Here is an 11,899-nt window from a genome sequence, read left to right on the forward strand (position 1 = left end):
CCCCTTCCTAGCCCACTGCACAGCCCCCAAGCCCAGCCCCCAGCTGACCTAGCAACCACGGAGTCCCCCCTTCCTAGCCCAGTGGGCAGCCCCCAAGCCCAGCCCCCAGCTGACCTAGCAACCACGGAGTCCCCCCTTCCTAGCCCACTGCGCAGCCCCCAAGCCCAGCCCCCAGCTGACCTAGCAACCACGGAGTCCCCCCTTCCTAGCCCACTGCGCAGCCCCCAAGCCCAGCCCCCAGCTGACCTAGCAACCACGGAGTCCCCCCTTCCTAGCCCAGTGCGCAGCCCCCAAACCCAGCCCCCAGCTGACCTAGCAACCACGGAGTCCCCCCTTCCTAGCCCACTGCGCAGCCCCCAAGCCCAGCCCCCAGCTGACCTAGCAACCACGGAGTCCCCCCTTCCTAGCCCACTGCGCAGCCCCCAAGCCCAGCCCCCAGCTGACCTAGCAACCACGGAGTCCCCCCTTCCTAGCCCACTGCGCAGCCCCCAAGCCCAGCCCCCAGCTGACCTAGCAACCACGGAGTCCCCCCTTCCTAGCCCACTGCGCAGCCCCCAAGCCCAGCCCCCAGCTGACCTAGCAACCACGGAGTCCCCCCTTCCTAGCCCACTGCACAGCCCCCAAACCCAGCCCCCAGCTGACCTAGCAACCACGGAGTCCCCCCTTCCTAGCCCACTGCGCAGCCCCCAAGCCCAGCCCCCAGCTGACCTAGCAACCACGGAGTCCCCCCTTCCTAGTCCACTGCGCAGCCCCCAAACCCAGCCCCCAGCTGACCTAGCAACCACGGAGTCCCCCCTTCCTAGCCCACTGCGCAGCCCCCAAACCCAGCCCCCAGCTGACCTAGCAACCACGGAGTCCCCCCTTCCTAGCCCACTGCGCAGCCCCCAAGCCCAGCCCCCAGCTGACCTAGCAACCACGGAGTCCCCCCTTCCTAGCCCAGTGCGCAGCCCCCAAGCCCAGCCCCCAGCTGACCTAGCAACCACGGAGTCCCCCCTTCCTAGCCCACGGCACAGCCCCCAAGCCCAGCCCCCAGCTGACCTAGCAACCACGGAGTCCCCCCTTCCTAGCCCACTGCGCAGCCCCCAAGCCCAGCCCCCAGCTGACCTAGCAACCACGGAGTCCCCCCTTCCTAGCCCACTGCGCAGCCCCTAAGCCCAGCCCCCAGCTGACCTAGCAACCACGGAGTCCCCCCTTCCTAGCCCACTGCGCAGCCCCTAAACCCAGCCCCCAGCTGACCTAGCAACCACGGAGTCCCCCCTTCCTAGCCCACGGCACAGCCCCCAAGCCCAGCCCCCAGCTGACCTAGCAACCACGGAGTCCCCCCTTCCTAGCCCACTGCGCAGCCCCCAAACCCAGCCCCCAGCTGACCTAGCAACCACGGAGTCCCCCCTTCCTAGTCCACTGCGCAGCCCCCAAACCCAGCCCCCAGCTGACCTAGCAACCACGGAGTCCCCCCTTCCTAGCCCACGGCACAGCCCCCAAGCCCAGCCCCCAGCTGACCTAGCAACCACGGAGTCCCCCCTTCCTAGCCCACTGCGCAGCCCCCAAGCCCAGCCCCCAGCTGACCTAGCAACCACGGAGTCCCCCCTTCCTAGCCCACTGCGCAGCCCCCAAGCCCAGCCCCCAGCTGACCTAGCAACCACGGAGTCCCCCCTTCCTAGCCCACTGCGCAGCCCCCAGCTGACCTAGCAACCACGGAGTCCCCCCTTCCTAGCCCACTGCGCAGCCCCCAAGCCCAGCCCCCAGCTGACCTAGCAACCACGGAGTCCCCCCTTCCTAGCCCACTGCGCATCCCCCAAGCCCAGCCCCCAGCTGACCTAGCAACCACGGAGTCCCCCCTTCCTAGCCCACTGCGCAGCCCCCAAACCCAGCCCCCAGCTGACCGAGCAACCACGGAGTCCCCCCTTCCTAGCCCACTGCGCAGCCCCCAAACCCAGCCCCCAGCTGACCTAGCAACCACGGAGTCCCCCCTTCCTAGCCCAGTGGGCAGCCCCCAAGCCCAGCCCCCAGCTGACCTAGCAACCACGGAGTCCCCCCTTCCTAGCCCACTGCGCAGCCCCCAAGCCCAGCCCCCAGCTGACCTAGCAACCACGGAGTCCCCCCTTCCTAGCCCACTGCGCAGCCCCCAAGCCCAGCCCCCAGCTGACCTAGCAACCACGGAGTCCCCCCTTCCTAGCCCACTGCGCATCCCCCAAGCCCAGCCCCCAGCTGACCTAGCAACCACGGAGTCCCCCCTTCCTAGCCCACTGCGCAGCCCCCAAACCCAGCCCCCAGCTGACCGAGCAACCACGGAGTCCCCCCTTCCTAGCCCACTGCGCAGCCCCCAAACCCAGCCCCCAGCTGACCTAGCAACCACGGAGTCCCCCCTTCCTAGCCCAGTGGGCAGCCCCCAAGCCCAGCCCCCAGCTGACCTAGCAACCACGGAGTCCCCCCTTCCTAGCCCACTGCGCAGCCCCCAAGCCCAGCCCCCAGCTGACCTAGCAACCACGGAGTCCCCCCTTCCTAGCCCACTGCGCAGCCCCCAAGCCCAGCCCCCAGCTGACCTAGCAACCACGGAGTCCCCCCTTCCTAGCCCAGTGGGCAGCCCCCAAGCCCAGCCCCCAGCTGACCTAGCAACCACGGAGTCCCCCCTTCCTAGCCCAGTGGGCAGCCCCCAAGCCCAGCCCCCAGCTGACCTAGCAACCACGGAGTCCCCCCTTCCTAGCCCACTGCGCAGCCCCCAAGCCCAGCCCCCAGCTGACCTAGCAACCACGGAGTCCCCCCTTCCTAGCCCACTGCACAGCCCCCAAGCCCAGCCCCCAGCTGACCTAGCAACCACGGAGTCCCCCCTTCCTAGCCCACTGCACAGCCCCCAAGCCCAGCCCCCAGCTGACCTAGCAACCACGGAGTCCCCCCTTCCTAGCCCACTGCGCAGCCCCCAAGCCCAGCCCCCAGCTGACCTAGCAACCATGGAGTCCCCCCTTCCTAGCCCAGTGGGCAGCCCCCAAGCCCAGCCCCCAGCTGACCTAGCAACCACGGAGTCCCCCCTTCCTAGCCCAGTGGTCAGCCCCCAAGCCCAGCCCCCAGCTGACCTAGCAACCACGGAGTCCCCCCTTCCTAGCCCACTGCGCAGCCCCCAAGCCCAGCCCCCAGCTGACCTAGCAACCACGGAGTCCCCCCTTCCTAGCCCACTGCGCAGCCCCCAAGCCCAGCCCCCAGCTGACCTAGCAACCACGGAGTCCCCCCTTCCTAGCCCAGTGGGCAGCCCCCAAGCCCAGCCCCCAGCTGACCTAGCAACCACGGAGTCCCCCCTTCCTAGCTCACTGCGCAGCCCCTAAGCCCAGCCCCCAGCTGACCTAGCAACCACGGAGTCCCCCCTTCCTAGCCCAGTGGGCAGCCCCCAAGCCCAGCCCCCAGCTGACCTAGCAACCACGGAGTCCCCCCTTCCTAGCCCACTGCGCAGCCCCCAAGCCCAGCCCCCAGCTGACCTAGCAACCACGGAGTCCCCCCTTCCTAGCCCACTGCGCAGCCCCCAAGCCCAGCCCCCAGCTGACCTAGCAACCATGGAGTCCCCCCTTCCTAGCCCAGTGGGCAGCCCCCAAGCCCAGCCCCCAGCTGACCTAGCAACCACGGAGTCCCCCCTTCCTAGCCCAGTGGGCAGCCCCCAAGCCCAGCCCCCAGCTGACCTAGCAACCACGGAGTCCCCCCTTCCTAGCCCACTGCGCAGCCCCCAAGCCCAGCCCCCAGCTGACCTAGCAACCACGGAGTCCCCCCTTCCTAGCCCAGTGCGCAGCCCCCAAGCCCAGCCCCCAGCTGACCTAGCAACCACGGAGTCCCCCCTTCCTAGCCCACGGCACAGCCCCCAAGCCCAGCCCCCAGCTGACCTAGCAACCACGGAGTCCCCCCTTCCTAGCCCACTGCGCAGCCCCCAAGCCCAGCCCCCAGCTGACCTAGCAACCACGGAGTCCCCCCTTCCTAGCCCACTGCGCAGCCCCCAAACCCAGCCCCCAGCTGACCTAGCAACCACGGAGTCCCCCCTTCCTAGCCCACTGCGCAGCCCCCAAGCCCAGCCCCCAGCTGACCTAGCAACCACGGAGTCCCCCCTTCCTAGCCCAGTGGGCAGCCCCCAAGCCCAGCCCCCAGCTGACCTAGCAACCACGGAGTCCCCCCTTCCTAGCCCACTGCGCAGCCCCCAAGCCCAGCCCCCAGCTGACCTAGCAACCACGGAGTCCCCCCTTCCTAGCCCACTGCGCAGCCCCCAAGCCCAGCCCCCAGCTGACCTAGCAACCACGGAGTCCCCCCTTCCTAGCCCACTGCGCATCCCCCAAACCCAGCCCCCAGCTGACCTAGCAACCACGGAGTCCCCCCTTCCTAGCCCACTGCGCAGCCCCCAAGCCCAGCCCCCAGCTGACCTAGCAACCACGGAGTCCCCCCTTCCTAGCCCACTGCGCAGCCCCCAAACCCAGCCCCCAGCTGACCTAGCAACCACGGAGTCCCCCCTTCCTAGCCCACTGCGCAGCCCCCAAGCCCAGCCCCCAGCTGACCTAGCAACCACGGAGTCCCCCCTTCCTAGCCCACTGCGCAGCCCCCAAGCCCAGCCCCCAGCTGACCTAGCAACCACGGAGTCCCCCCTTCCTAGTCCACTGCGCAGCCCCCAAACCCAGCCCCCAGCTGACCTAGCAACCACGGAGTCCCCCCTTCCTAGCCCACTGCGCAGCCCCCAAACCCAGCCCCCAGCTGACCTAGCAACCACGGAGTCCCCCCTTCCTAGCCCACTGCGCAGCCCCCAAGCCCAGCCCCCAGCTGACCTAGCAACCACGGAGTCCCCCCTTCCTAGCCCAGTGGGCAGCCCCCAAGCCCAGCCCCCAGCTGACCTAGCAACCACGGAGTCCCCCCTTCCTAGCCCACTGCGCAGCCCCCAAACCCAGCCCCCAGCTGACCTAGCAACCACGGAGTCCCCCCTTCCTAGCCCACTGCGCAGCCCCCAAACCCAGCCCCCAGCTGACCTAGCAACCACGGAGTCCCCCCTTCCTAGCCCACTGCGCAGCCCCCAAACCCAGCCCCCAGCTGACCTAGCAACCACGGAGTCCCCCCTTCCTAGCCCACTGCGCAGCCCCCAAGCCCAGCCCCCAGCTGACCTAGCAACCACGGAGTCCCCCCTTCCTAGCCCAGTGGGCAGCCCCCAAGCCCAGCCCCCAGCTGACCTAGCAACCACGGAGTCCCCCCTTCCTAGCCCACTGCGCAGCCCCCAAGCCCAGCCCCCAGCTGACCTAGCAACAACGGAGTCCCCCCTTCCTAGCCCACTGCGCAGCCCCCAAGCCCAGCCCCCAGCTGACCTAGCAACCACGGAGTCCCCCCTTCCTAGCCCACTGCGCAGCCCCCAAGCCCAGCCCCCAGCTGACCTAGCAACCACGGAGTCCCCCCTTCCTAGCCCACTGCGCAGCCCCCAAGCCCAGCCCCCAGCTGACCTAGCAACCACGGAGTCCCCCCTTCCTAGCCCACTGCGCAGCCCCCAAGCCCAGCCCCCAGCTGACCTAGCAACCACGGAGTCCCCCCTTCCTAGCCCAGTGGGCAGCCCCCAAGCCCAGCCCCCAGCTGACCTAGCAACCACGGAGTCCCCCCTTCCTAGCCCACTGCGCAGCCCCCAAGCCCAGCCCACAGCTGACCTAGCAACCACGGAGTCCCCCCTTCCTAGCCCACTGCGCAGCCCCCAAGCCCAGCCCCCAGCTGACCTAGCAACCACGGAGTCCCCCCTTCCTAGCCCACTGCGCAGCCCCCAAACCCAGCCCCCAGCTGACCTAGCAACCACGGAGTCCCCCCTTCCTAGCCCACTGCGCAGCCCCCAAACCCAGCCCCCAGCTGACCTAGCAACCACGGAGTCCCCCCTTCCTAGCCCACTGCGCAGCCCCCAAGCCCAGCCCCCAGCTGACCTAGCAACCACGGAGTCCCCCCTTCCTAGCTCACTGCGCAGCCCCCAAGCCCAGCCCCCAGCTGACCTAGCAACCACGGAGTCCCCCCTTCCTAGCCCACTGCGCAGCCCCCAAGCCCAGCCCCCAGCTGACCTAGCAACCACGGAGTCCCCCCTTCCTAGCCCAGTGGGCAGCCCCCAAGCCCAGCCCCCAGCTGACCTAGCAACCACGGAGTCCCCCCTTCCTAGCCCACTGCGCAGCCCCCAAGCCCAGCCCCCAGCTGACCTAGCAACCACGGAGTCCCCCCTTCCTAGCCCAGTGGGCAGCCCCCAAGCCCAGCCCCCAGCTGACCTAGCAACCACGGAGTCCCCCCTTCCTAGCCCACTGCGCAGCCCCCAAGCCCAGCCCCCAGCTGACCTAGCAACCACGGAGTCCCCCCTTCCTAGCCCACTGCGCAGCCCCCAAACCCAGCCCCCAGCTGACCTAGCAACCACGGAGTCCCCCCTTCCTAGCCCACTGCGCAGCCCCCAAGCCCAGCCCCCAGCTGACCTAGCAACCACGGAGTCCCCCCTTCCTAGCCCACTGCGCAGCCCCCGAGCCCAGCCCCCAGCTGACCTAGCAACCACGGAGTCCCCCCTTCCTAGCCCACTGCGCAGCCCCCGAGCCCTGCCCCCAGCTGACCTAGCAACCACGGAGTCCCCCCTTCCTAGCCCACTGCGCAGCCCCCAAACCCAGCCCCCAGCTGACCTAGCAACCACGGAGTCCCCCCTTCCTAGCCCACTGCGCAGCCCCCAAGCCCAGCCCCCAGCTGACCTAGCAACCACGGAGTCCCCCCTTCCTAGCCCACTGCACAGCCCCCAAACCCAGCCCCCAGCTGACCTAGCAACCACGGAGTCCCCCCTTCCTAGCCCAGTGGGCAGCCCCCAAGCCCAGCCCCCAGCTGACCTAGCAACCACGGAGTCCCCCCTTCCTAGCCCAGTGCGCAGCCCCCAAGCCCAGCCCCCAGCTGACCTAGCAACCACGGAGTCCCCCCTTCCTAGCCCACTGCTCAGCCCCCAAGCCCAGCCCCCAGCTGACCTAGCAACCACGGAGTCCCCCCTTCCTAGCCCACTGCGCAGCCCCCAAACCCAGCCCCCAGCTGACCTAGCAACCACGGAGTCCCCCCTTCCTAGCCCACTGCGCAGCCCCCAAACCCAGCCCCCAGCTGACCTAGCAACCACGGAGTCCCCCCTTCCTAGCCCACTGCGCAGCCCCCAAGCCCAGCCCCCAGCTGACCTAGCAACCACGGAGTCCCCCCTTCCTAGCCCAGTGCGCAGCCCCCAAGCCCAGCCCCCAGCTGACCTAGCAACCACGGAGTCCCCCCTTCCTAGCCCACTGCGCAGCCCCCAAACCCAGCCCCCAGCTGACCTAGCAACCACGGAGTCCCCCCTTCCTAGCCCACTGCGCAGCCCCTAAGCCCAGCCCCCAGCTGACCTAGCAACCACGGAGTCCCCCCTTCCTAGCCCAGTGGGCAGCCCCCAAGCCCAGCCCCCAGCTGACCTAGCAACCACGGAGTCCCCCCTTCCTAGCCCACTGCGCAGCCCCCAAGCCCAGCCCCCAGCTGACCTAGCAACCACGGAGTCCCCCCTTCCTAGCCCACTGCGCAGCCCCCAGCTGACCTAGCAACCACGGAGTCCCCCCTTCCTAGCCCACTGCGCAGCCCCCAAGCCCAGCCCCCAGCTGACCTAGCAACCACGGAGTCCCCCCTTCCTAGCCCACTGCGCAGCCCCCAAACCCAGCCCCCAGCTGACCGAGCAACCACGGAGTCCCCCCTTCCTAGCCCAGTGGGCAGCCCCCAAGCCCAGCCCCCAGCTGACCTAGCAACCACGGAGTCCCCCCTTCCTAGCTCAGTGAGCAGCCCCTAAGCCCAGCCCCCAGCTGACCTAGCAACCACGGAGTCCCCCCTTCCTAGCCCACTGCGCAGCCCCCAAGCCCAGCCCCCAGCTGACCTAGCAACCACGGAGTCCCCCCTTCCTAGCCCACTGCGCAGCCCCCAAACCCAGCCCCCAGCTGACCTAGCAACCACGGAGTCCCCCCTTCCTAGCCCACTGCGCAGCCCCCAAACCCAGCCCCCAGCTGACCTAGCAACCACGGAGTCCCCCCTTCCTAGCCCACTGCGCAGCCCCCAAACCCAGCCCCCAGCTGACCTAGCAACCACGGAGTCCCCCCTTCCTAGCCCACTGCGCAGCCCCCAAGCCCAGCCCCCAGCTGACCTAGCAACCACGGAGTCCCCCCTTCCTAGCCCAGTGCGCAGCCCCCAAACCCAGCCCCCAGCTGACCTAGCAACCACGGAGTCCCCCCTTCCTAGCCCAGTGGGCAGCCCCCAAGCCCAGCCCCCAGCTGACCTAGCAACCACGGAGTCCCCCCTTCCTAGCCCACTGCGCAGCCCCCAAGCCCAGCCCCCAGCTGACCTAGCAACCACGGAGTCCCCCCTTCCTAGCCCAGTGCGCAGCCCCCAAGCCCAGCCCCCAGCTGACCTAGCAACCACGGAGTCCCCCCTTCCTAGCCCACGGCACAGCCCCCAAGCCCAGCCCCCAGCTGACCTAGCAACCACGGAGTCCCCCCTTCCTAGCCCACTGCGCAGCCCCCAAGCCCAGCCCCCAGCTGACCTAGCAACCACGGAGTCCCCCCTTCCTAGCCCACTGCGCAGCCCCCAAACCCAGCCCCCAGCTGACCTAGCAACCACGGAGTCCCCCCTTCCTAGTCCACTGCGCAGCCCCCAAACCCAGCCCCCAGCTGACCTAGCAACCACGGAGTCCCCCCTTCCTAGCCCACGGCACAGCCCCCAAGCCCAGCCCCCAGCTGACCTAGCAACCACGGAGTCCCCCCTTCCTAGCCCACTGCGCAGCCCCCAAGCCCAGCCCCCAGCTGACCTAGCAACCACGGAGTCCCCCCTTCCTAGCCCACTGCGCAGCCCCCAAGCCCAGCCCCCAGCTGACCTAGCAACCACGGAGTCCCCCCTTCCTAGCCCACTGCGCAGCCCCCAAGCCCAGCCCCCAGCTGACCTAGCAACCACGGAGTCCCCCCTTCCTAGCCCACTGCGCAGCCCCCAGCTGACCTAGCAACCACGGAGTCCCCCCTTCCTAGCCCACTGCGCAGCCCCCAAGCCCAGCCCCCAGCTGACCTAGCAACCACGGAGTCCCCCCTTCCTAGCCCACTGCGCATCCCCCAAGCCCAGCCCCCAGCTGACCTAGCAACCACGGAGTCCCCCCTTCCTAGCCCACTGCGCAGCCCCCAAGCCCAGCCCCCAGCTGACCTAGCAACCACGGAGTCCCCCCTTCCTAGCCCACTGCGCAGCCCCCAAGCCCAGCCCCCAGCTGACCTAGCAACCACGGAGTCCCCCCTTCCTAGCTCAGTGAGCAGCCCCTAAGCCCAGCCCCCAGCTGACCTAGCAACCACGGAGTCCCCCCTTCCTAGCCCACTGCTCAGCCCCCAAGCCCAGCCCCCAGCTGACCTAGCAACCACGGAGTCCCCCCTTCCTAGCCCACTGCGCATCCCCCAAGCCCAGCCCCCAGCTGACCTAGCAACCACGGAGTCCCCCCTTCCTAGCCCACTGCGCAGCCCCCAAACCCAGCCCCCAGCTGACCGAGCAACCACGGAGTCCCCCCTTCCTAGCCCACTGCGCAGCCCCCAAGCCCAGCCCCCAGCTGACCTAGCAACCACGGAGTCCCCCCTTCCTAGCCCACTGCGCAGCCCCCAAGCCCAGCCCCCAGCTGACCTAGCAACCACGGAGTCCCCCCTTCCTAGCCCACTGCACGGCCCCCAAGCCCAGCCCCCAGCTGACCTAGCAACCACGGAGTCCCCCCTTCCTAGCCCACTGCGCAGCCCCCAAACCCAGCCCCCAGCTGACCTAGCAACCACGGAGTCCCCTCTTCCTAGCCCAGTGGGCAGCCCCCAAGCCCAGCCCCCAGCTGACCTAGCAACCACGGAGTCCCCCCTTCCTAGCCCACTGCGCAGCCCCCAAGCCCAGCCCCCAGCTGACCTAGCAACCACGGAGTCCCCCCTTCCTAGCCCACTGCGCAGCCCCCAAGCCCAGCCCCCAGCTGACCTAGCAACCACGGAGTCCCCCCTTCCTAGCCCACTGCGCATCCCCCAAGCCCAGCCCCCAGCTGACCTAGCAACCACGGAGTCCCCCCTTCCTAGCCCACTGCGCAGCCCCCAGCTGACCTAGCAACCACGGAGTCCCCCCTTCCTAGCCCACGGCACAGCCCCCAAACCCAGCCCCCAGCTGACCTAGCAACCACGGAGTCCCCCCTTCCTAGCCCACTGCGCAGCCCCCAAGCCCAGCCCCCAGCTGACCTAGCAACCACGGAGTCCCCCCTTCCTAGCCCAGTGGGCAGCCCCCAAGCCCAGCCCCCAGCTGACCTAGCAACCACGGAGTCCCCCCTTCCTAGCCCACTGCGCAGCCCCCAAACCCAGCCCCCAGCTGACCTAGCAACCACGGAGTCCCCCCTTCCTAGCCCACTGCGCAGCCCCCAAGCCCAGCCCCCAGCTGACCTAGCAACCACGGAGTCCCCCCTTCCTAGCCCACTGCGCAGCCCCCAAGCCCAGCCCCCAGCTGACCTAGCAACCACAGAGTCCCCCCTTCCTAGCCCAGTGGGCAGCCCCCAAGCCCAGCCCCCAGCTGACCTAGCAACCACGGAGTCCCCCCTTCCTAGTCCACTGCGCAGCCCCCAAGCCCAGCCCCCAGCTGACCTAGCAACCACGGAGTCCCCCCTTCCTAGCCCAGTGGGCAGCCCCCAAGCCCAGCCCCCAGCTGACCTAGCAACCACGGAGTCCCCCCTTCCTAGCCCACTGCGCAGCCCCCAAACCCAGCCCCCAGCTGACCTAGCAACCACGGAGTCCCCCCTTCCTAGCCCACTGCGCAGCCCCCAAGCCCAGCCCCCAGCTGACCTAGCAACCACGGAGTCCCCCCTTCCTAGCCCACTGCGCAGCCCCCAAGCCCAGCCCCCAGCTGACCTAGCAACCACGGAGTCCCCCCTTCCTAGCCCACTGCGCAGCCCCCAAGCCCAGCCCCCAGCTGACCTAGCAACCACGGAGTCCCCCCTTCCTAGCCCACTGCGCAGCCCCCAAGCCCAGCCCCCAGCTGACCTAGCAACCACGGAGTCCCCCCTTCCTAGCCCACTGCGCATCCCCCAAGCCCAGCCCCCAGCTGACCTAGCAACCACGGAGTCCCCCCTTCCTAGCCCACTGCGCAGCCCCCAAGCCCAGCCCCCAGCTGACCTAGCAACCACGGAGTCCCCCCTTCCTAGCCCACGGCACAGCCCCCAAACCCAGCCCCCAGCTGACCTAGCAACCACGGAGTCCCCCCTTCCTAGCCCACTGCGCAGCCCCCAAGCCCAGCCCCCAGCTGACCTAGCAACCACGGAGTCCCCCCTTCCTAGCCCAGTGGGCAGCCCCCAAGCCCAGCCCCCAGCTGACCTAGCAACCACGGAGTCCCCCCTTCCTAGCCCACTGCGCAGCCCCCAAACCCAGCCCCCAGCTGACCTAGCAACCACGGAGTCCCCCCTTCCTAGCCCACTGCGCAGCCCCCAAGCCCAGCCCCCAGCTGACCTAGCAACCACGGAGTCCCCCCTTCCTAGCCCACTGCGCAGCCCCCAAGCCCAGCCCCCAGCTGACCTAGCAACCACAGAGTCCCCCCTTCCTAGCCCAGTGGGCAGCCCCCAAGCCCAGCCCCCAGCTGACCTAGCAACCACGGAGTCCCCCCTTCCTAGTCCACTGCGCAGCCCCCAAGCCCAGCCCCCAGCTGACCTAGCAACCACGGAGTCCCCCCTTCCTAGCCCACTGCGCAGCCCCCAAGCCCAGCCCCCAGCTGACCTAGCAACCACGGAGTCCCCCCTTCCTAGCTCAGTGAGCAGCCCCTAAGCCCAGCCCCCAGCCGACCTAGCAACCACGGAGTCCCCCCTTCCTAGCCCAGTGGGCAGCCCCCAAGCCCAGCCCCCAGCTGACCTAGCAACCACGGAGTCCCCTCT

At 69.0% G+C, this 11,899-nt stretch overlaps 1 protein-coding gene across 8 annotated transcripts in view; it reads right to left on the minus strand.

The window, feature by feature from the left end:
• The window catches only part of CA9 (carbonic anhydrase 9), a 101,039-nt gene that overhangs the window by 33,970 nt on the left and 55,170 nt on the right, over positions 1-11,899 (minus strand). The window lies entirely within an intron of this gene.

Source organism: Pelodiscus sinensis, chromosome 6, assembly GCF_052426305.1.
Source record: "Pelodiscus sinensis isolate ZL-2025 chromosome 6, ASM5242630v1, whole genome shotgun sequence".
NCBI classification, from domain to species: domain Eukaryota; kingdom Metazoa; phylum Chordata; order Testudines; family Trionychidae; genus Pelodiscus; species Pelodiscus sinensis.